At 38.4% G+C, this 12885-nt stretch overlaps 1 long non-coding RNA gene across 1 annotated transcript; it reads left to right on the top strand.

Moving 5' to 3' along the window:
• The first annotated feature begins 237 nt into the window (after positions 1–237).
• Positions 238–10760, top strand: LOC116076343. Its single transcript, XR_004112908.1, has 2 exons — positions 238–335; positions 10291–10760. It is a non-coding gene; the product is annotated as an uncharacterized LOC116076343 (long non-coding RNA).
• Positions 10761–12885: the final 2125 nt, after the last annotated feature.

Below are 12885 nucleotides of genomic sequence, written 5' to 3'. Positions count from 1 at the left end.
CTCTGGGACACTGCTATTCTTCCAACTGTAACAAGTGATTACATGGCGGCTTTATATTCTTGGCTACGAACTCTTTCTACAAATGTTCTTTATTGGAACCAAATTGCTGTGAGGTAGCTCAAGCAAGCAGGTAGAAAGGTCTCCAATAGAAGAGAACAAAGCCTTCAGGCAGCCATCACTACTGACTGACCAGCTAATCCAGTAGTCTAGCCATCACCATGGAAACAGAACTACATGGTTTATACATGAACCATGAGAAATAATAATGGTTGTTGTTGCTTTAAGCTCCTAGGCTTTGGGTAATGTGTTTTGTAGCGATGGTCAATAACACTGAGGTATGTATAAAATGAGCCATTCATAACCAAGAGAGACTAATAAGAAGAAGATGAATTCTTCTGTCAGGCATTCATGATCACAAAATATAAAGTTCTCAGCACAAACTGTGGGGAGTCATGGGTGCTCTGAAGAATTAGTCATCTTTTTTCCAGGCAGTGTTTTGACTGAAAAGATTCTTACCTGCCATTTAATTGAAAGAGAGAAAGAGAGAGAGGGCTCCTCTTTATTAGAAATGTATTTAATGGTACATAGCATATAATAGAATCATTTTACTTGGTAGTCCAGAATCTAATGCTATAAACCCTTAATCTAAACAGTATCCACATTTGTTCTAAGATTTATCGTTTCTGCCGAAACGTAACATCGTAACTAACTTTTGCAGTATGAAATAGAATCTCGCAGTTCATATTGTTTAATTGTACCATCACACAAGTCGTTTGGAATTTTTCTGGTTGTTCAATTGCTGTAAATGACTTCTGGAAGTAATATAATTATAACTTGTAATGGTGAGTGCACTCATAGAATCCATTGAGCAAGCTGAATACACTAACTGTTCATTTGGAGCCAAGTTGATTACCATTTGAAAACAGCTAATAGAGTAGCTGATTGGAATACATTGCAAAGACTCCTGATTTAATTTTACATCACCTAGAAAAATCTGAGGCCCTGTGTATTAATGACAACTTTGAGGAACACAGAGATTGACAGGTTTTCCTGAGCTGAGCAAGAAACCTGTGTTGAGTAAATGATTAACTTCCATTGCAAAATATGAGAGGTAAGTAAAGCCATGCAACCTTATGGGATTGAATTCACCACTTGAGCATTAAAAAAAAAATGTGAGTGAAGTTTATAAGTGAGGTTTAGTTCGTTTAAAGTAATGCACTGTGAAATATGGGCAAAAAATCAGCTCAATGGTGGCTTTTAAGTTTTCACAGAAAATTATTTGAATGGATTATAGTGTGTGTGTGTGTGTGTGTGTGTGTGTGCCTGTATTACATCTTCCTGTCTGGAATCGCCACACTGACGCTCTTGAGCATATTTTAAAACTCGTGAATCTGGTTTGTCATTTTCTTGCCACCACAGTCGGTTTCCACTGCATTCCTATAAAGTCCAAAGTCCAGGACTAAGCATACAGTGTCTACGAGATTAGCTGCTGAAGATCTAGCCCTCAGCGCCTCAGTTTTCTGCATCCTCTACATATTTAACACAGAGAATTGTAATTCTTCTGTAGGCTACTGTCGAATGGCACACAAATATTGTATTTACTGGTTATGAAAAAGTGTGTCCCAGTGTTCTCAATTGTTAATTGTGGGGCCAGTGCCACCAAGTTAGCAGGATTTGTAAATGTTTGTCCCTCCCTCACCTGCCCCAAAAAGGAAAGGCAAGCTGCTTTGGGGAAGGTAATTTAGCCTCCAAAGCCAACTGGAGAAATTAGGAATGTTCCATTTTGCACCATAAAGAACAGTTGGCTGGAGCTGGGGGTAAGGGTGGGGTGGACCTATCAGAACAATTGGGACAGACTGGAGATAGAAGGAAGAAGAATGGGAGCAAGGCAGAGAGGTAGAGCAAAGAGGACCACACATTGGATTGTACTGATCCAATTGGATTACATCAGCTTAATTACCTGTTTGCATTAATTGATCCCAAGTCTACTAGGTCAGGTTTGTAATTGAATCTAATGTCAAGATGGTGCCCTGCTAAGAGAGGACCGCAAAACAAATTTACTGAGGGAACTATGGATGCATTGGTTCAAAGGGACATTATAAAAGAAAGTTAACTGGTGCCTTGACATTTGCTAGGTACTGCGTATCTGCACACACACTCCTCACACTCATGTTGCTACCATGAAATCAATATCATAGGAGTTGCTGTTAGTCCTGTGTTATTTCCTAGCAGTGTATCATGTATTTCTGAGGAACAGGGTATTTGCCAGAATCAGAACATCTCATAGCATAATCTTTCTGGAATAAAACAGGCTCGCTCATATACAGATGACAACTATCATTTCGTACCTTTAGACTATTGATGTCTGCCTCAAAACTTTTAACACTCCCCACTTTATGTCTGCTGGCATCTTATTCTAATTTATATCTTAGTGTGAATAGTTTGCCATTCTATACCACTGAATGCAGTGGCCCTTTTCTTTTTGTCCCAGAGTTTTTTAAAAAGGTTTTTTAGTTAGTGTCTATAATGTTGAGTTTCATGCTGAAACACATATATCATTGGGCCATGCTCATATCCACCCTGACATTACTCCCAAATCTTGCAATGTCTTTCCATCCCCTAAGTAGTTCTGCCATCTTGCTGTATCTGTATTTATATGACTCTATGCCAAAGACTCCTTTCTACAGCCTATGTTGGGTAATCTTTAGGCACCTAGCATTTGGAATAGTTGGAACATTTTTCCTTTATCACTACATAAAGTGATCTTGCTTAGTACTTTTTGTTTATCAATAAAATCAATTTTGTGTAATGAATGTCTATGAGACCAGGACCTTGTCCTCTGTGCCCCATGCTTGGAACATATTTGGTTTGACAGGTATGTGTGTGCAAGAAGTAACTTAAGGTGGGAGAACTTTCCCAGCATGGGCCAGTGTCTCTCAGGATACCTGAAGCTGTCATTAAACAAACACAGGACCTTGGTAGACACATGTTCAATATAGAGATAGAGTTTGCAAATCTTGTGATGACACTGCACTAGGTCAACAGAACCAATGGCTGCTTTTATTATCATAATTATTAGTGACATACCATTGGGGGAAGTGAGAAACAAGTAAACAGACTTATGTAATATAATCCTTTTAAAGACTCTCCTGGCAAAACAGTAGAATTTCTAATGCTTTCCACCATTTTAAAAATCTTTATTTATTTTTAGTTTGTGCAAGTGTGTGTGCAGGAAACAGAGGCTCTGTGGAAGTCAAAGGAAAACTAGCAGGAGATAGTTCTATTTTTCTACTATGAGGGTTTGGGGACTGAGGTTGGCAACTTGGCTTCAAGCACCTTTACTCAATGAGCCATCTTGCTAGTCTAGTTTCTTTCTTACTTATATGCTTATCTATCTATCATCCTATCTCTTTCATATCTATCATCTACCTACCTATAATCTTCTATCTATCTATCTATCTATCTATCTATCTATCTATCTATCTATCTATATCTATTGATCTATGTATATCTCTCTATCTCTCTCTATATCTATCACCTATCTATATCTATCTCTCAATCTCTCAATCTCAATCAATCAATCAATCAATCAATCTATCTATCTACCATCTATTTATTTTAAGGAAGATAAGACCAATGGGGCAGTTTGATTAAAACTTCTCATAAAATTAACCATTCCCAAAATAGAAGAAAAGGAAAAATATCTTAAGTTTCAGTGTACCCTTAAACTCTTCCTCTCTATTGAAGGGATGATGACACAAGTAGTTGGTGAGGTAAGGTCAGGAAGTCATCTGTTGGTCTATGGCTCATCATAAATGGCTCATCCATGCCTAGCTCTGATCTACAGGGAGTTTGGTGTGGTCCATGTATATGCTGGGTGAGAGATCTGTACAAATTCCCACTTCACCAAGTTGGGCAAAGCATCTTGACTTAGGAAAGAGTGCTCAGGGAATACAAGTAAGCTTGACTTCTTTACAGATGCACCCAACACTGCAGAGTGGCAAACACACAGGACAGTTTATTTTCACCTCATCCAGCTCCCTCCATCTGTGCTGAAATTCATTGTAACCCCCAGGGAAAGAATGACAGAGAGACTTTCCAGTGCCTCTAATATATAATGCCATGTTTCTTTTTAAGCATGACAAGATTCTTTGGTTTCTTTGGAGAAGAAAGGAGATTGAATATCATGAGAATTATACATTACAACCACTAAAGAATGATATTAGAATAATAATGAAAATAAATGAAAAAAAAGAAATGCAGAACTTAAAGATAGCTTTTGATCCAAATCTTAAAGTGTGCTCATGTTTGAATGATTCCTGAAGCTATGTCTGATTCTTACTCTGTAAAATCTGGAGTCAGATGAATAATGGGCATCGTCACTCTAATGAGTAACGGGGTAAGGATCAAACATTAAGTAATATGCTACTAGTCTTTGTTTTTTTTTTTAAAACAGTTTCATGTATTTCTGTAATGAAACAGCGAGCAATCATTCTAATGGTTGTGGTGTATATGCACATGCATAGGTATATGTAATGAAAACACAGAAATTCACATCAAAGTGCTATCTTATATATGTGTTCACACGTCTAGACATTGTCACTGTAGTCATTCAAAACTCCTTAAATTCAGGGAATTAAGCACTTATTTTCACTTTAATTCACTATTCCAAACTTCCAAGACACCATCTCATTTGACTGAAATTCAAATTGAAGCAGTAGGTCAATATTTTGTAACCTAAGAACCCAGAGCCATGTGCAAATTGGTAATAATCTGTTCTCATATATAACGATTTTTAAGGGGCCCTTAACTACAAATGTGGGGTGCTCTTAGTAGGAGCGTACCAAGGAACAGGAAGTGGCACATCTGCCTTACTTTGGGCAAACATCCAGGTTCTGTTTTCTTCAGATTTGAAACTTTACTGAGAGTCATCTAAGACTTTGCAAACAGGCGGCCTTTAACACAAATCAGAGTCTTATTTCACTTCTCCTTGTGGCATTTCTTCCAGAACGTTAATGCCACCGTCTCCTGACTATGACCCACACGGGACTGCTGTGTGACGGACAGCACAGGATCTTGGCTTTTCATTTTCTTAGGCTTACGGAATCGAAAGTTAAACCTGCTCATTTTGTGATCTAATCAATTTTCTCCGCTTTAACACCAAGACCAATGCATGCTCTTCATAGGCGCGGCTAGCTTATCTGAACTTAAGAGTTTTAGTCATTCATGTCGCGCTCCTTTCATATTGAAAATGAGTCCCAGCTGCTCAGACTTTCTTAATCCATTCTAGAAAAGCATATGCTACAGCATGTCCCCTAGGAGGTTGCAGCTTGAAGCTTTTCTCTCCTAGGAAGGGAGCACATGGGCCAGACCCTGTCACCATGTCTCCTCCTCAGCTGGCTGATTGGATCAATAGATTATATATATATGTGTGTGTGTATGTATATAATATATTTTATATATTATATATTTTATATGCTATAAGGGTCAGTATAATATGTATTGGATATATTCTGACTATGACTATGGAAATGATTTAATTAGTTTTTTTAAAAGTGTCTATTATCTATCTATTATATAATGTACTGGCTGGTTTTATGTGTCAACTTGACACAGGCTGAAGTTATCACAGAAGGGAGCTTCAGTTGGGGATGTGCCTTCATGAGATGCAGCTGTGGGGCATTTTCTCAATTAGTGATCAAGGGGGTAGGGCCCCTTGTGGGTGGTGCCATCCCCGGGCTGGAAGTCTTGGGTTCTATAAGAGAGTAGGCTGAGCAAGCCAGTAAGGAACATCTCTCCATGGCCTCTGCATCAGCTACTGCTTTCTGACCTGCTTGAGTTCCAGTCCTGACTTCCTTGTGATAACAGCAATGTGGAAGTAAGCTGAATAAACCCTTTCCTCCCCAACTTGCTTCTTGGTCATGATGTTTGTGCAGGAATAGAAACCCTGACTAAGACATATAATAAGGGCTCAATAAATGTTCAATGGATGAATGAGGATATGTGGAAAGATAAAAGTGTTGAGTATCCAAGAGAGATAATTTTCTAGTTTTAATAATCTCATCATATTGAAATATAAAAAGAAAGTAGGCTGAGTATTTTGATGTGAATTAAAAAATAAATCAAATAATGCATTGTGATCTTGCTCTTACTCTTCTTATAACTATGTAACTTCAGATTTCTATTTGTTTCACGAGACAGAGTTGTTCTATGTAGCCAAAGGTGGCCTCAACCTCACAGGTCTCTTGCCTTGAACCTGACCCCTATGAAGTTTTAAATTGCCTCTAATCTGTATTTGATATTACTAAATCACTCTATTTCACATGTAGAAAGTTTTCAAAGAATAAAATGAAGCTTTCAGTTGTGCATATATTATCTACATTTGTCATACATCATTTCCTTCCTGAATAATGGGTTCCGTTCCTATATTCTATATTATCTTAATGACATGTAATAACATATCAGATATGTGACAACAGTGTTTGCACTCAGAACAGACACTACAGTCTTACCTACTTATATTCTTAGGTTCCAGAGTGGGATTCAAATTCTATTCTTGGAGCTTAAAGATAATACTAGTGTTGGCCCAAACTAATAAAATATATGATTGTGAATGTGATTTATCAAAACGAAGACAAAGGTAAACATCTGGAGGTTCTAAATCTGCCCGTGCGATGACAAGCTGATATTCTGCCAGGCTAATTTGTCTTCTCTATTGACTACAGTGCTTGTCTGTTCTCAGGAGGGCATCAGAGAAACACAGAGCAGCGAAGCCTTATTAGAAGTGACATGGTACCTGAATTGCATCACACAGTAGGTACCCAGCTTACACAATTCAGAGTTGAGAGCACATTTTGAAAACACTATGGTAAAAAACAAGTCTCTTTCCTTCTCTGTAGATTTGCACAGTAGCTTCCCAGTAAAGTCATGGTGGGAAACATCTCAGGGCAGCCCACTCCTTTCAATACATTCTCAGGTAGCTGGAAAAAAATCTAAGTCAAAATAATCTTTAACAGTCTTTTTTTTTTTTCTTCTTTAAACCAACTTGAATGAATGAAAACTCTTCCTACTTTTTGTCTCTTTAATTGTACATAATCTTTAAATGTATTCCTGAGGAATAAAACAGATATCTGTTACAGTAAAGGTATGGAGACATTTTATTGTTGAAGGAAGAAAAAGAAAATTTTGAAGACAAATGGGATAGTGATCCCATTTGTCGTCCTCGTCGTAGGCGAGCCATGATAGTCCCGGCCTTCCCATGACCGTCTGATTTACACTGCTCTTTTACTACATTTCGTGCCTGGGTGAATGACATAAAGGGTATTTGTCCAATTCATTGCTCTCTGGAGACTCAGCTTCTTATTTCCTCTGCAGTTGGAAACACTAAGTCTTGCTTTTTCTACATGAATATCATCTACTGGGTGTCAATATGGAGCCCCTAATATACTGCTCTATAGACAAGTCCTTTGGATACAATATTTCTAGAAGGTAATAAAGGTACTGCCGTATATTGTGAGCACATTTTTATACATGGATCTGAACACAGCTGTTGATCATAGATCTGCATTTTACTTAGTCAGAATGGCCTAAGAACAGGAACTAAGCTGGCTTTCTGATGTCCTGACTCTCCGTGGGTTTTTAAAACAGATTAAGTCTGTGGGTTAGTGTAGTGACGATTCTGGAATTTTGGTTCTTTAAAGAACACAGATATAAGAAAGGTTTCATTTTAATCCCAGGTGTGGGGACATGGGGCTGCTTTGGACTGTCTGTAGCAGCTGATTATGATTGACTTGAGCTCTATCTAGCAGAGGCCCAGTTCTGCCAGCTGCAGAGAATTTCTGCCATGATGTGATGTTTGGAATTATGGGAACTTTTCAGATGGTAGATAAATGCTAGGGCTCCAAGAGGCGTGGTTGGTGGTCAGTGGTCATTTAGGGGAATTGGTTGGAGTTTCTTAGAAGTTGTGCTCAAAAGAAGAAACTAAAGGAAAGAAATTAGATTCAGGGATCTTTCTGTCTCCTGCCTCTATGCTTCTTTTTCTCCTATCTAGTTATGGGGGTAAAATTGGGGGAGAAAGACTGGAAAAAAGAAGAACCCACAAAGCAGCAAAGAGTATCTACTGGTTAGTGCAACAGAGTGAGCATCAGGCTGGCTCCAGAGTTGGAAACTGCATGCCAGTGTCATGTAGGGCGCTAACATCCATTACTGAAAATGAAAGCCGAGCATACCATGCCATTTGCTGTATCTGCTTAAGGCATGCACTACAGTTGCTCAGTGTCTTTAAATGAAAGTCAGCAAAATGTGGCTGGAAGTAGAAGTTTTTTAAAAATGTATTTGTTTATTGTTTATTATTAAGAGGATGAGATGAATGGTTGTCTCCTTTTTGCTGGTGGAGCAGGCTGACTCTGGGTTGAATCCAGCTTCTTTCTCTGTCTCTGTCTCTCTGTGTCTTTCTCTTTTTCTCTTTCCTTTTGTGTAATAGAAGATGCTTGCTTATCAACAAGGTAAACTGTAAATGTGCAAAGGTAAACCATAGGGCTGGGAAGACAGCTCAGTTGGTAAAGTGCTTGCTGTACAAACATGAGGATCTTATCTCAGATCCCCAGTACCTTTGCCAGTGTGGCACAACCACTGCGACCCCACCACTAGACAGATGAAGACAGGAGGATCCTTGGGGCTTGTCTAGACAAACTGGTGAGCTCTGGGTTCAGTGAGAGACTGCATCTTAAATGATAAGTTAGAGAGCAACTGAAAAAGAGAACTGGCACCAAACCCTAACTCCATACCCATGTAAACACATGCAGACATACATGTACACATGAACACACATGTACATGCAGAGGTAAAACTGTCGGCTTACCTTTAACTAAGTCATAGATGACTCTCACTACTCTATCTTTTACCAGGCAGTACACTGACTTAGCTTCAAACTAGGGACTGCCAGTATTAGGGCTAAATACTGAAGAGGACATGGAGAAGAAGGAAAGAGGAATCTAACACATTAGTAACCTATTATCTTATAATAAATGGCAAGCTTTTAGGCCACACAGTGCTAACACCAGAGCACATTGTTCAACCTGACCATTGCAGAGGTGTAGGCTTAATATCATGGAGATTAAGATCCCTTATTGGAATGTGGGTAAAGCCAGCTACTGTGGGTTAGGAATGGAGAGTGGAGCCTTCCTGACACCAATCCTTTGTTGATAGGCAGGAAAAAGACAATGGAGTCTTCATTTGAAGACACAGACCTAGACTTCAACACAAAATCTCTGTTTTCAATACAATTTCAATTGTAACAGTCTAGTAAAAATGATTTCAGTGGGAGATCAGAGCTGAGGACTTTGTATTTTCTAGGCAAGCCTTCTTTCACTTAGGCAACCCTCCCTCCCCCACTGCACATTAAGTTCTGTACTACATGTTTTGGGGTCTCTTTGTGACCTTTGGGTTTATATATGTGATATATTCTAACCAGTAACAACAGTGAAGACAGAGTTTTGAGACATTAAAATTCAATGAACCCCCTGAGTTCCATGCATTCTATCTGAAGATTTGGTATGTGTGCAATAAATAACTTCATTTATGCTTTCTAAGAAGTAATAATTTAGTTAGGCAAGGAAAAAACACCCTAATTATCTGTGAGACAGCAGGAGACATAAGTAAACATGTGCTTTATGACTTGGAGATGACGAGTCATCTTGCCCATACTTGAGCAAAAGGCCAGAACACTTCATCAAATGCACAGTGATTTTATGTGTACCATCTTAAATTGCATGAACTGTGACAGAGCAGTGAACTGTACTTTCAAAAGCTAAAGCTAACTATTTAACTATGTATTTATGTATCTACGTATCTATGTATATATGTATGTATATATCTATCATCTATATATGTATCTATGCATTTATGTGTATCTACTTCTATCTATCTAACATGTCATATGTCTATCATCTATGTATCTATCTATGACTCTGTACATGTATGCTGTCTATCAATCATCTATGTATCTATATATTGAAGAGAATGTCTATTCTTAGTTATGCTCCAGGCCTGTATATTTTAGAGACTTTGACACGATCCAATTCTTTCTGCAAATGGAGCTCAATTTTTTGTTCAGTAAATTTATCATTTATAATTTAGATTGCTTTCTTACTCATGTAAAAACAACAACAACAATAACCTAGTTATAATTAAGTGTTGTGGTGGTGGTGGGACCCAAAGTTGTTTGATTCAGCAATTCAATAATGTTTCCAAAGTCCATTTCTTTCCATCCCCCTTTCTTCTCTCATGCAGGTTTTGCCAGTTGATTGCCAAAGGATGTCTGCAGAAATCCTCAAGACATCTCATGAGATGGAAGACTGGTTTGCTCTGCATTTTGCCTTGTGAATGAGGACACACTTCTGAAGAATCTCCGACCAGGATGGGGTCATTCCTCTGCCTGCTGTCCACTGTGGAGTGCAGTGGTTTGACTTCGGTGCATCTTGGCCAGCATTTCTTCTTAACAGAAATCTATTTGGTGCTTCTGGTAGAAAATTTCAAGTCTGTTCTTTGGGACCATTCCATGAATCCAATATCTCATGACTATTCTCATTCAGGAATTCTGAATGAAAAATATAAGTAACCCCTCTTAGCCACTAGAACACATTGAACCATCCCTCAACATTTCCCAGAACCTCAGGAAGGAAAGAGCTTTGCTAAGATTATTGGTTGTAATTAATCATTTTGAGGAAATAAATTGTGGGCATTAACCCCAATGATTAGGATATTCTCTCTATTTTGCCATAATTTCTTTGTTATTTGAATTGGAAGCTCAAATGGTATCCCCTACACATGCTTCTTCCCACCTGAACCATTTGATAGTAGCGACACTTGTTAAAATGGGGTTTGACTTTTACTACCTCACCTGACATCATCTATCGTTTCTCTAGTCAAAGCCATCATTGTATCTCACTGTGAGAACTGAAGCAGTTCACTGACTGTTCTTTCTGCTTAAACTTTGCCTGTCACTCTCTCAAGAGCTGCAAATGTGATCTCAAAACGAATCCACTCTCTAGAACCCATTAAAATGATTAATCACATTCCATTGAACTTACTAATTTATTTACTCCCTTAACCCAGTATCATCTTACCCAAGGCTCGTGATCATGGTCATGTCTTCATGGCAGATTGTTTTTCATATTTTTTTCTTGTTTTCTAACAATTATGTAGCCAAGTTGTTTAACATATGACCTTTTAGCTTTTTCTCCTAGGTTTTGCTTCCCTACTGCTCTACTGTTGATCTAAGTCATATTTTCTTTTGTGCCAGTGGGACTTGGGTAGAGGTAACTGTTTACAGAATGGGCCTTGAGAGAGATGTATGTTTCTACAGGCATCTTTTCCCAGACATCTTCGCGAAGATTGTGCTTTGGGTAGCATGTGGTATAAACTAGAACCCATTATAACCTGAACTGCCATCCAGCTAAATGAAGACTTCTAAAGAAGAATAAATATTAGTAGTTTTAATTCATTGAATTTTATTTAATTTTATTCCTTATATAGAACCATCACAGCAATAGTTGACTAATTATAATTGATAATGATTAGCAATAATTGACTCATGTAAATTAAGATTTCAGGATAGCACTGTGTCACACGGCATGCGTTCAATAAATATTTATTGAATAACTAAATCTGTACAATTAGATAAATTTTATAATAGGTGATTACATTTGAACTACCCTCCCCTGATTTGATCTTGCCTAGGCAATGTCATATTTGTCTAAACATTTTGTCCTGGTCAAATCATTGATCTTTTTCAAAAATAAAACTCTAAACTTTTGAAATACAGCTTGTATTTTTATACCCCTAACTCCTGTATCCATCCAATAAGGGGCATGCCTTCCTTAGAGTGTTGTGGACATCAATGAGTTGGGCGGTTACACTCTTAAATTCCTCCATCCTAAAGTATTACCATTTGACATTACCAGTTTCTCAGAACCAAATCCACTGCTGATTTGCTAGACAGCTGATTCCTTGTCTTTGAAAAATGATGGGATAAATATGAGCCATGCATTTAACTCATGGGCATTTATTTTTAAGATCTAAATGCGAAGTGTCTGCTCAAGATGCTCCATGGGAAGGGACATGGCATATAGGTCCTGTCCTTAGAGATCACATAAATACGTAGATGGTGAGCAGAGTACCAGAGAACAGGGCCAGATAGCTTTCTTGTGAAAGGAAGTCAACTGTAGTTTTCCACCTGGAATCAATTTTTTAATTTGTGTACTTTTCACCAGACACATGCAGATGACTCTGTTGAGCACGGCCCCTGTCTTGTAGACAATGTCAGAGGGGTTTCCCCATTTAATGTTTACACTGTTGTGTGCAGATGGGATTCTTTGCTTCAGTGATGCTGCTGGGATCGTTGTTTGAGTGGCTCTGTTCAGGCACGGTTATTGTCTAATTGAAGGATCAAGGGAAATTTAGCCTAAGAGAAAAAAAGATGACTGAGGAGCCTTATAGCTCTTCTGAAGTATTTTAAAGTCAGTCAAGGAAGAAGGGTTGATTGGGATGGGGATGTGCAACTGAGAGGAAGTTGTATTCCTCACAGGGTTTGACATCCAAGATAGCCCGAATGACATTGATGGGGCTAGGAAAGAGTACTGTCTAGTGTCTACTTGTGTGTGTGTGTGTGTGTGTGTGTGTGTGTGTGTGTGTGTGTGTGCTGTTTATTTATTTATTTATTTACTTACTTACTTACTTAGATAGGATTTCTCTGTGATCCTGGCTGTCCTAAAACTTATTCTGTAGCCTAGACTGGCCTTGAACTCACAGAAATCTGCCTGCTTCTGCCTTCTGAGTGCTGGGGTTAAAGGCATACACCACTACTACCTGCCTCCGGTATTCACT

Source organism: Mastomys coucha, unplaced genomic scaffold, assembly GCF_008632895.1.
Source record: "Mastomys coucha isolate ucsf_1 unplaced genomic scaffold, UCSF_Mcou_1 pScaffold4, whole genome shotgun sequence".
Taxonomy (NCBI): Eukaryota; Metazoa; Chordata; class Mammalia; order Rodentia; family Muridae; genus Mastomys; species Mastomys coucha.
This window is presented reverse-complemented; position numbering and strand designations above follow the sequence as displayed.